The sequence below is a fragment of the Astyanax mexicanus genome, chromosome 1 (genome assembly GCF_023375975.1).
Source record: "Astyanax mexicanus isolate ESR-SI-001 chromosome 1, AstMex3_surface, whole genome shotgun sequence".
In the NCBI taxonomy this organism is placed as follows: domain Eukaryota; kingdom Metazoa; phylum Chordata; class Actinopteri; order Characiformes; family Acestrorhamphidae; genus Astyanax; species Astyanax mexicanus.
In genome coordinates, this window is record NC_064408.1 from 14,483,906 (window position 1) to 14,496,335 (window position 12,430).

The 12,430-nt window shown below is 38.8% G+C and overlaps 1 protein-coding gene across 2 annotated transcripts in view; it reads right to left on the reverse strand.

Moving 5' to 3' along the window:
- atp2a3 (ATPase sarcoplasmic/endoplasmic reticulum Ca2+ transporting 3) overlaps nucleotides 1–12,430 on the reverse strand; it is a 146,785-nt gene that overhangs the window by 82,574 nt on the left and 51,781 nt on the right. The window lies entirely within an intron of this gene.

Consider the following 12,430-nt stretch of genomic DNA (forward strand, 5'->3'; position numbering starts at 1 on the left):
GCTACTAATGCAGCATTACATCGGAGGAAAGTGCAGCGACTCGGTTCCGATACATCAGCTCACAGACGCAGCCTTGTGCTGATCTACATCACCCTTTGGAGTGATATGGGGAGAGAGTGCCATCTACCCACCCAGAGAGAGCAAGGTCAATTGTCCTCTCTCAGGGCTCCGGCAGCCGATGGCAAGCTACACAAACAGGATTCGAATGACATAAGAGTTCGGTTCTGATTGTCTACAGTTGCAGTTATAGTTTTGGTGCTATAAATAAAGGTACCTTTTTAAAATAGGGCTATCCTTACAAAGAGTTTATAAAAGGTTTATAAATTAGCTTATTTGTGTTATTAATTAAGTTACACATGCTTTAAAATAATTTACAACATTAGAAAATAAATATAAAAATACTGTGAAATTACTGTCATACTAATGTGCCAGTCATGAAGACTTCATGAAAACGCTGAAAATGTCATGGTAAATAATATAGAATGCACACTACTTTATTGTTACTGATTAATTAATTAATCTGGGCAGCTTAATGATTAAACTTATTATCAAATATTGTAATATACCAGGTTCAATGTTGACTGATGGAAAAGACAAAATAAGGTAAGTATCAAGAAAAATCAGAGAGGTTTGATTGTACCTTTAAATGAGGAATTGTTATTTGTCAAATTAAAGATTGTCTTCCCCTTTTTTATGTTTCAACCTAATAATAACCACTATAACCTCCTTTATAATATATAAACCACATATAACCAGTAAGGTCATTATATTTTCACATTATAAGTGGCACCTAAATAAATAGTGATAGTTCCACACTATGCTTTGTTAAAGCTTCATCTTATTGTATTGTCTAACATTATTTTCTATTTTAAACATATTGAGAGATAATGTTTCAGTCATATTGCCCAGTGTGAGTTACACATGCACTTCTGGACAAGCTGAGAGATACAGAACCAACATCTGTAATGAAAAAGCATGTGCACTGAGGTGGTTTATTAAGGTTTTTACACATAGTTCTTGTCCTGCATACACATAAGCCTTGTCCTGCTCACTTTACCCAAGTTACTGTATTTTTCGCACTATAAGGCGCACTTAAAATGCTTTAATTTTGACAAAAATCGACAGTGCACCTTATGTAGGAATTTTATCAGTCAGGTTGTAAGGAGTAGTAAAGCCACTCCCCTGAAGTACAGCGTTTGTTACGAAGGAGGGAGGGATGGACGTAAGTGCAAATATTATATTTACTTATTAAACAAACAAGATAAATAAAAACAATAAACAAAACACGGGTAACGCAAAAAACTCAGAACTAAGAAAACTATGAACAAAACTAGGTGTAAAATAAAACACAGAATAACTATAATAACACAAGAAACATATACTTAACAAACTTTGTAAACTAACTAAGATATCATAACAGACCTGGATACAGGGACCACGGAACACAACACTAGAGTACACGGAAGACAAGGATACAAAAGACTCGACACTGAACATTCAAACAGAGGGGCTTAAATACAAGAGGAGAGTGAGAAACACCTGGGCTTGGATGACGAGGGGGCGGGGTTACAAACAGGACACAGGTGAGAACACTAATGCTATAGGGCAGGGCTGGGGCGGAGCTAGGGTGGAGACAGATACTAAATACAACAATAGCACATGGCTGGGAAACATGACAGGTAAACAGAGGGGCAGGAGCACAAGAGACCAAATGAGGGAGAAACAGAAGACAGACATGGGCTAAGGTGTTACAGCGTTATACAGGCGTTGCAGTTTAGTTCTCCAGCATCGAGGCTGGAGCAGTATTAGCATTAGCCGCTAACCGCGCTAAGTGCTAGCTCTTTCAGTGTTCAGAGGTGAGTATATCAGACTGTAGCCTGCATGTTTACCGTGTTAAAACAAGCTACGTGGGCCAAACACATAGCTGATAGTGCCCTAGCTTTCCGGAACACTCAGGGTTCCTCAGTGTAGAACTGTCGGGCGACGTTTACTAACAGTAAAAACGCTGCTAACGCTAGCCATGCTAAAATAATGAAAATCTAAGCTTACTCTAAGCAAACAGAAGTGCTTTACTCACCAAAATAAACAGTTTTCAGGAGAGAAATCTGTGTAGATTAAGATCCATCACTAGTTTACGCCTTATGTATGAAAATAGATCCAAAAAATAGACGTTTATTGATAGTGTGCCTTATAATCCAGGTGCGCTTTATAGTCCATAAAATCTGGTACATAGTTCAGTGCATTGTTATTTATTATTAAGGCAAAAATGCTATTTAAAAGTGCTATAAGTGAATGGCCTGTAAAAAAAGACTGTACTGGACCGTTTTTTCCACTCTGTTAAATGTTCTGAATGGTTGTACAGTATAACGGAAGGTCTGAAGGCCGAACCCACAAAACCATATTCTAGATAAGCATCAGAATCATTATGTCTACACTTAACTCGCCCATGTTTTCACTGCCAAGGAGTCAAAAGGGCTGTCTGAAGAAGTTGTGGAGAGCTGGCGTGGTGTACTCAGGTGCAGCGGGAATCACAAAAGCCTGTTCATTTCATACCTCCACAAATACAACCAACCTACCGGCGCAGGAAATGGAAGAGAGGTCATTTCAGACATGGAGCTCTGAATCTCTGAATGCCTCGTCGAGGGCTAAATGTAGCCGTGAGGATATGCTGTAATAGGGGAAATATGTGGGGGTTTGAATCACCACTTTGTTGGTCTGGGACAGGCAACACACAGTTAGAAAACCGTGAACTTCTAGTTTTATAGGGTCAGACATAAGAGTTAGCGGTTTATGGGCAGTAGCCTGCTCCCTCCGTTGCTTCTCTTCACCAGCTTTCAGCAGGCCGCGCTACTGGAGGTGTAAACCCGATATCTGTCGCAGTCAACCTGTCAGCAGTGAGTAATCTGGAGCACAGCGCTCGAGCCGAGTGTCGCGCGCTTTTGTAATCCACCCACTGAGTGTTGTAAGACCACGAGCAGCAGGGCAGACGTCCAAACAGATGCTGAAGTAAAAGCTTTTCATTAACTGGATAAGCTCCTACATAACCGAAAAACAACACCCCTGGGCACTGTTTGTAGTGTAAACCCGTCAATTAAAAGAAAAAAGAAAATCAAAGACCCTTTCAAACTGACAAAATGTGGACACAGAAAAATAATGTACTTTTGATTTTAGAAAATAAATATTTTGGAAAGAAAAAGAAGGAAAACAATAACTTTTATTAAATATACCATGCACAATTCATATACAATGTATTAGCTGTGTTAAATGCCTTCAAGAAAGTTTGGGAACCCTTTTCTATATTTCTGTATATTTTCTATATTTCTATAAATTCTATCTAGTTCTTAAATCAAATTAATTAATAAACAAGACAAAAATATTAAGACTTGGTCATTTATTTACTGACGAAAATGATTCAATATTACATATCTGTGAGTGACAAAAGTCTGTGAGCTTTTACGATTAGCAGATCATCTGCTTTCAATCAGTGGGAATGTAATCAGATATGAGTGGGTGGAGCTATGTTTTATTTAAATAACAGAAACTTAGCAAAGTCTGTTCTTTAAAACAACATGTTTGTGAAAGTCCAGCAAGTTTGCTTCCAGAAGCCCTTTGTAACACTGTTTTACAGTTCTTTTTCTGTCGGTAAAACAGGGTGGTGGTAGTGTCATGGTTTGGACCTGTTTTGCTGAATGTGGGCCTGGATTGCTTGCTGTTATTGATGAGAAAATTGATTCGAAATTACAGCAGCAAATTCTGAGGGAAAATGTCAGAATATCTGTCCTTTAGCTGGATCTCAAGAGAAAGTGGGTCATGCAGCAAGACAACGACCCTTAGCAGACAAGTGAATTAAATAGATATGTTGTGATGAAAGGACCTAAAGCGAGAAGTTCATGGGAAAGAAACCTATCATAGTGAATAGCTACAAAGCTACAATAACAATTACAACTACAGTAAAAAAAAAAATAAGAGAGCACTTAGAAATTATGAGTTTCTTTGATTTTACTAAATTGGAAATCTCTGGAATATAATCAAGAGGAAGATAGATGATCACAAGCTATCAAATCAAGCGGAAGTGCTTGAATGTTTGCAGCAGGAGTGGTATAAAGTTATCCAAAAGCAGTGTGTAAGACTGGTGGAGGAGAACATGGCGAGGTGCATGACAACTGTGATTAACTGTGATTTCTTATTTACAAGTATTTTATCTCCTTCAGTAACACATATGTCATAAAGTAGAGAATTGTCTTATGATATATTGGGTATAGCAGGATCATAGTATCATGATAGCTAGATAGATAGATAGAGTCAGCGGGTTTGAGTCAGCAGTGTGATATTGAGAAATAAAAGAGTGAAAAATGACAGGAAGACGCAGAACTCACGATGTTGGAAAGTAGATATGGTGTAATGATTATAAACAGGCTACATAAATATGCTTATCATGCCAGTTAATCTGTGGAGCTCACAGTCTCTGATGGTAATCGTCTTGGTGTGTTCTGAAAGAACCTCTAGTTTTATGATAAATGCATATTACACTCAGTGCTCTCTCTCCCTCTTTCTATCTCCGCTATATTTCTCAGACTCTCCCATCGCCCCGTTTAAGCAGGTTAGGCACAGTCCAGCTATACCGCTGCCTCTCCTCATCATTACATTACACGCTGACGGGCAGTGAGGCGAGCCGCTTCAGAGAGACTCAAAGTGGCCGTGAAAGGCGAGGAAAAAAGAGAGAAAGAGAGGTCGAGTGAAGGTGAAAACAAGAAGGCTGGGAGCCACGTCAGGAGAAATCCAACAGGACTGAAGCAGAGTCAGAGTCACTAAGAGACGTGAGAAGAAAAGGACAAATTGGAGGCGAGATTGAAGTCAAGAGAGCGAAAGAGATCAGAATTTAGTGGCTGGCTCTGTTTAGTGGGTTGCCAGGTCCAACAAAAATACCCGGCCCAAAGTCAGTCTAAAACCCACCCTTCATAAGCTTAAACTAGCTCAAAATATCTGTCTGTCACACATTAAGTCATTAATAATATTGTAACATTAGTGTTTTATTAACAGTTTATCATAACAGTTTTATAATCCCAGTCAAGTACATCTAATAGTAACATATTTAGCTAAAGAAACTTTAACCTACATTTTTTTTGTTCTTGCCCCTCCTGAACACTATTCTGTTCTCTTTAATATTTTTTTAATCAATTTGTGATTTCTCTCTCTCTCTCTCTTTGCAAACCTTATTTTACAGTCAAATCTAAAATTAAAAAGCTAATTGTGAAAAGAAAAATAAAAGCTTCATTTTGGCCTTTTTGGGATGAACTGCATAATAAACCTCAAAAATAAAATCAAAATGCAATGGTAATGTTTTTATTTATTAGTCCTTGCAATGGGTTACCTCCCATAGTTATGTTCTCCTGATTCTTATTGTCAGTGTCAGTGTGTCTTTGCTATCGTGACGACAGGAAAAGTACACCCTGCATGGCATGCACCAATTTTCTTAATTAATCCTGGGTGTGTTTTGGGCATAACATGAAATAAACCAATCAGAGTGTCACTTGCCATTCACTTTAAGAGGCAGGTGTGTGCCCTGACTGGCGGATTGGTATTTTAACAGTGCAGTGCTTCTGTGTTTCTCAGCAGAGGAAACTGACCTGCTTGTTCACACTGTGAAGGTGCACGAGCATTTACACCTCATTTTACACGAACTGTAATGTTATTTTATTGTGCATTCTGTTTATTGTTGAAGTAAAAATTGGGTTTGTGCACTGCAGCATGTCCTTGTCTGTGTGTGTAACGAGCAGGGGTGTATGCGAATTAAGCACACCTGTGTTGCTAAGATAACAATAAATGTCTGACTATTGACTATTGTCGGCGTTCTAATCAGTCAGTGGTATACTTGGTTTTTTGCTGCCAAGATAGCAATAAACCAGATGTTTACCTGAACAAGCCTCACTTCCAGACCACCACGCCCATCAATGTAAATATATTTGTAAGTTCCATTGCTATTGGCAGGTGCCATGAAGACTGAAAGAATTTCTCAAAACATGCGACACAGACTATTTTAATGGTGCAGACGCAAGGCATGAAATAGGTTGTTTTATTCTTTTATCATTAATTATAAGAAATGTAGGCTGAATATTTCTGATTGGTGGACTATTTAGTCTAGCAGTGACACTGATATGTTTAAAAACACCAGCAGCACTGCTGTGCTGAGAATAATGACCCACCAAAAAATAATAATAGCTGTTCTGTGGTGCTCCTGTTGGGTCCTGACCATTGAAGAACAGGATGACGATGAGAATAATAGAGTATATAGAGAAATGCGCACAATTACAGAACTACAAAGTGTTCATATTTGCTCAATGGAGCTGTATTTCATCTACCGTATGTTATTATAATCTCCTATTATATTCTACAGAGAGAGAGAGAGCTACAGAGAGAAATCTACAGATTGATAGCTTGTAACCCACAGCTTAGTTAAACCCAGCTTAATCTGGGCAGTGAGTTGAGCACTGAGAGGCTCTCTTTCATGAGCTTACCGAGGCTCAGCTCTGTCTGCTGCTTCATCATTAACACACTCCGTCTCCAAACGCTGAGGTTTACCCACGGTTCCTCCTGCAGAATACTGATGAACTGACCCTGACTCAGTCCCGCTAATGGACTCAACCAGGCCACCGCTTTCTCACACATTATTAAGCCCAGGTAGACAGGAGAGACTTCAGCACCTGAGCCGTGTTCCCAGAGGAACCCCCGGTAATGTTGCAGAATGGCGACTAACACCCCTACAGTCCTGCGTGAGACGCTGGGGTTATATATAGGATTTGCACTGTCCATCATCCATGCTTTCAGACGTGAGGATTTTACAGGTCTTTTAAAGCATCTCGGGACTGTTGCATGCTCTTCTGGACCACATTACAGGAAAATGAGGTTAATTCTAATCAGGTAAATTGTAAAGCTGATTCATTCCTGAAGAAAAATGCAAAAAGATATACTAAGATCAAATCAGTTCCTCAAGCCTTCGTAATTATTCTTAATCCAATATTTTTCAATTTTTTTAATATAATCTTCTACTTCAGAATGTTAAATGTAAATGTTAGTAAGCCTGTTTATTATTTATGACTCATTTTAGAAAACAAAATTGTTAATAATCTCATATTAAATGCATTTTGATTTATTTTTTTCTCAAATTTTTGACAAATTTAGCTAAAGCCAACCTACTACAACTGGGTATTTCATTATATTAATTTATTTTCAGGATATTTCAGTTACAATACCATGCTCTACTTGGATATGATAATATATTTTCCTTTAGATTAGTATTATTACTATTAATTTGCTCACATTTTCTCCTCAATTTGGAAGGCCAATTACCTCATCCACTCATTAGGACTCTATTAGGACCCTATCCATAGTAATGATGGAACACTAGGAGGGTGAAGACTAGCACATGCCTCCTCTACTGCATCACTGGGAAGTCAGATCACACTCATATTAATTTTCCACCAATGTGGAACCGTCATTATTCTGGTTCGCAAACTCAATTTTGAACCAGTTGGCCATGTTTCCACCAACAAAAGTAGGTTCCGGAACCAAGAATGTTTGTTCGCAGTGGGAACCGGAGAATTCTTGGTTCTTCAGAGCGAACCGTGGCGACATCATTGTCATGTCTGTTTATACAGGAGCACCGCCACTGTGCAACGCCCTCTGTTAATGTATGATGTGACTTTTGTGATGGCTCCACTAAAACTGGTGGAAACGTGGATGGTTGCTAAAAAGCACTACGATTCTTATAAGCCTGAACAGAACTGGTTCAAGAACCAGAGATCTTTTGGTGGAAAAGCGCCAGCATAAGTTCTGTGGGGGGAAAGAGCCATCATCTATCCACCCAAAAAGAGCCTGGCCAACTGTGCTCTCTCAGACTCTGGCTGCTGAAGCCCAGAAGCAAGATCTGGGGTTCAAATCAGCAATCTTCAGATCATAATGACAGTTCCTTAGCACAATGGGCCACTCTAAAGCCTAATTTAATAAATATTAGTACTTAAGCTCCAGCTATAGCTATAGAACTGAATGAAAAAGACAATGACAATGACTGGTCACACCACAGAATAAAGGGTGTAAATGATTTGTTCACACACAGGTGAAAATAGGCTTCTTTTAAAAATCAATCTCAGGTTTACATGAATCATTATAATCAACATTAACCCAAAGATTTAATAGGAGGTGGAGGACAACTACGTACCTTCTTCAATACATGTGAAGTTCAAGTTTTTACAAACTACACATAATTATTTATGACCATTTGGTAATTTGATGATAATGAGGGTTTGGTTTTATTATTTAAAATTAAACAGGCAGTTTTTGTTATTGCACCTTTAAAACTAATCCGTGTAAATGACTGCAAATTCACTGTAAATGCGTGGAACTAAACTGCTGTAGGCTAAATATGCAGCATTATGCAAATGTGTTGGATTTCATATTAGAAAAAAACAATATGTTGTTTCTGCAGTGTAGTTTAATTATTACTGAAGTCTCTTGCAGAAGTCTCTTGCTATACTTTTGCCACATCAGCTTTGGAAATGTTTGTGTTTAACCGTAGTTTAACAGTAGTTAAATGATGATTAATTTCGATTTTATTTTAATGATTTTAATGATTTTATTTAGAAAAGTGCTTTTAAGTGCCACTATCACTATCACTGTCAAAAATGGAGTACATGCTGGATGAACCGAAACCATACTCAGCATTGGAGCTGAGTTCTGGGCAGTCTTATATACCTAGCTCACCAGGTTTTATACTCAGGCGAATGACTTCCTGAAGGTGTCATGATCATGAGAGTCGCTGAGCGGTGCATTATGGGTACTGTAGTCTAGTGGCTGGAAATCGCAGGTAAAGCAAGTGAGAGTGTGGGGGAGACCTTTGTGTGATGGGTTCAAGGAATTATAAGGCCTTATTTTTGGATAAAATTACTTTTAAAAGTCCTGAAGTTCATTTAAAGGATCTGCAAATGCCCTGTATAAGGATATAAGTTTTAATATAAAATTCTAATATAATATTCATAGCTGTATAATGAGGATATGCCACTTTGAATTCTGGTGATTGTTTACACACACCAGGTCACTTTCAGAATACAATATACACTTGAGCTCCCCACTCCGGCTTCCTGCAGGCCTGAACACTCCCCCTGGAGAAAAGCTCACACCTAAAGGCCTTTTCTCAACCAGATGGAAAAATGCACCGCCCCATCTAATCCTCCTCTTTGCCTTTCAAATGCAGGAAGGCCATCTATTGTTCAGCTGACCTTTCGTTCTGAGATTCTGTCCACACAAATACGGATAGATTTGAATATGGAGAGTTATTTTTTTTCATCTGCATTTTAGCTTCTCTTGAAAACAAACACAGCAGATTAGGTGACTGTAAAATGAGCTTTTGGGAAGTTCTATGGGAACTTATTATTATAATTCTTTTTAGAATGCTGACGTCAGGGCATCATGTTTTATGCTACACTCTGACAACTGGGCTGCTTATATCTGCTCTGTAATTTAATTTTATTTTTTTATGATGGCTGTAATAAAATCAAACTAAACAGTGAAATATTTGATGGTGTATATTACATGGACAAAAGCGTTGGGACACTTGCTGATTTATTGTTTCTTGCTTAATTAATACTACTGGAAAATAGTTTATCCTGCTTTTGATTGGAATAAATGTCTCCACAGTCCACGGAAGACTTACTATGTATGTTTTGATGAGGATTTGATTGCATTCAAGATGTTGGATAAATGATCACCACCAACTATCACTCTCACTTATGCAACTTATCTCAAACGTATCTGATGGAGCTCCATTATTCCAGAGGAGAACCACTGTTCTTCCACTGCTCCACAGCTCAATTAGCCATATAGTCATATATGCCAACAGGTTTATGCTTAACTGCTACAGACAGGCCTATTCTGTTGGCAAAGCAGTTTGTGTGTCCATGTGCACATCATTGTCAGCAATTGGTGCAACTGAAAGAATCCAAATGCTTTCAGCATTTTTACAAGAGATGTACACATATGTTTGGTCACATTGAGCCCAATTTTAGAAGTCTATAGTGCACATCATGCAGCTAAATTTAGGGGGTGTCTTTGTTGGCTGGTCTCAAAAAATTACTAATGTACATGAACTAATTCTCTTAATTATTCATGGGTGTGTTTTGGGCTTCATGTGAAATAAACCAATCAGTGTATCACTTAACAGTCCCTTTAAAAGCCAGTTGTGAGCTCTGACTTTGGTGCGTTTGTATCTTAACAGTGTTGTGCCTTTTCACTTCTCAGCAGAGGATACTGAGCTGCATGTTCACGCTGTAGGTAGCAGCAATGTTATTTTATTCTTTATTCTGCTTATTGTTGAGTTCTGGCCGCAATCCAGATATTTTCCAAGCCATAACGTAGCGGGCCACAAAAAAAAAATGTTTTGGAAAATGAAGTGTAATGGGATGAAGTGCTACAGACTAGTAGCTCTCCAGCCCAGAAGGTTGATGAACCCAATTGCAGAACAGTTGATCTCAAAGCAGGTAAACCCAAGAAGAAATGAAAAAAAATTAAAAATGAACACACCGCTCCTCACGCGGGATGGAACCCGTGTCAACAGGGTCGCGGTCCAATACAGTATCGCTTAGGAAAACGGAGATGGGGAGCCCGAGAACGAGGTGAAAAACAAGAAAAGGTGGAAAATAAAGTCACGGCAAGCACGACAGAGACACAGGGGAGGGATGTAAACAAAAGCTCACCAGAGAAGCATTTTATTTTATTATTATAATTTTTTTTTGTTCATTATAGTTCAAACAACCTCACGGGCCAAATGTTTAATGCCGCCCCCTGGTATATAATATGACCCCTTTTGCTGAAAAAAATAAATAAGTAGTATTCAAGCATGCACTGCACAAATAAACATGAGGGAAAAATGACGCACAAGTGATTGAGACGAATTGTTGACCTATCAAATAAACTAATGGGACATTATGATGGCAGAGCTATTGTTGGCTATATTGTGAAGAAAAGTGGTAGCGAGTGTTTGTATGTTATATACTCATACAGGAACACACTCAGGCTCAAAAACATTTGGACATGTTTGGCGTTCTTCCTTTCAAACTGCGCTCGTTCTCAGAACACACTGTGCCGCGGTGACTCACGCCATCATATCCACACACACAACAGTTTGGAAAGAAAATCGTTCAAAATAAAGAAAGAAAATGTTGGTTGTCTCTGTCCACCCCACCACGCCGCCGCCCCCCACCGCGTCGCCTAGTTACCGGCAGCTTTTGTTCTCCTAACATGCAAAATCGTGAGGGGAGCAGAATGCTAAACATTTTAATATATTCAAAAAGGCACACAAATGAGTTCAGAGAGTGGGCAGGAGTCCTCAGAGTCTTTCCATCACGTGCTCGCTTTTCTAGAACACACACTGTGTACACACACACACACAAATAATCTCACACAGACAAAAACATGCAAAATGGCACTGTGCACTGGAGACACACAGGCACACTTTTATGGAGCGCTCACCCGCATCTCCTCCACAGGCCTGTGGCTGACTGTGTTTGACACTTTTACTGGAGTGTAAAGAACTACACAGATCTACAGGAGTCCCGCGCTCAGCAGTCAGCGCTAACATTCAGGCTGCCTTCAAAAGCTTCACTCTGCTTTAACTGATATACAGCGGCATGAAACAGTATTTGCCCCCTTACAGATTTCTTTTGTTTTGTTCTTTTGTTATAATAACATTTTTCAGATTATAAAAAAAATTATAGCAAACAAATATAACCTGAGTAAATTTAAAAAACACTTTTTAAAGCTTCCATTGGTTAGGATCGAGATTTTGTGCTCGTGGGCTCCCTCTACAGTTGTAGAGTGTAATAAATGTTTCAGGCGGATTAGTTTCTCTTTCTCGTTTTCTGGCTTTCACAGACATAATCAGTCTCTTTCCAGCTTCTGCCAGAGTGTCTGTATGTTAGTTTGTAAAGAATGAACCAGTAGTCCTTGTAGAACTGTTAGAACTAAAGGTCGGAAAGCAGGTTGCAGTTCTCGCGAGCGTTGGTCGCGGCTGCCTCGGAAAACCTACAGAGTCTGGTTTGAGCTCAGAGGAGCCCGGCACAGACGAGAGCACCGCTATTCCTCCTATTACACCTCAATGCAGCTCTGCAGTGAGTTTCAAGCTGTAATTTTACTTCTTTAAAAAGATCAAAAATCAAGGAAATCCTACCTAGTGCTGCTTGCTTTAAATGATGGTTTAATGTATTAAAGGAAAAAATGTACTCCTTTATAAAGGGTTTATAAATACTTAATTAATAGGGGTGTGACGAGACACGATACTGGGTTCACGAGAATGAGACGAGGCGAGATTTTAAAATATTTTAAAGAAAACGTAAAAAAAAAATTGAGTTTTTAGAACTGAAAAATAGAGTTTTCTTTGACA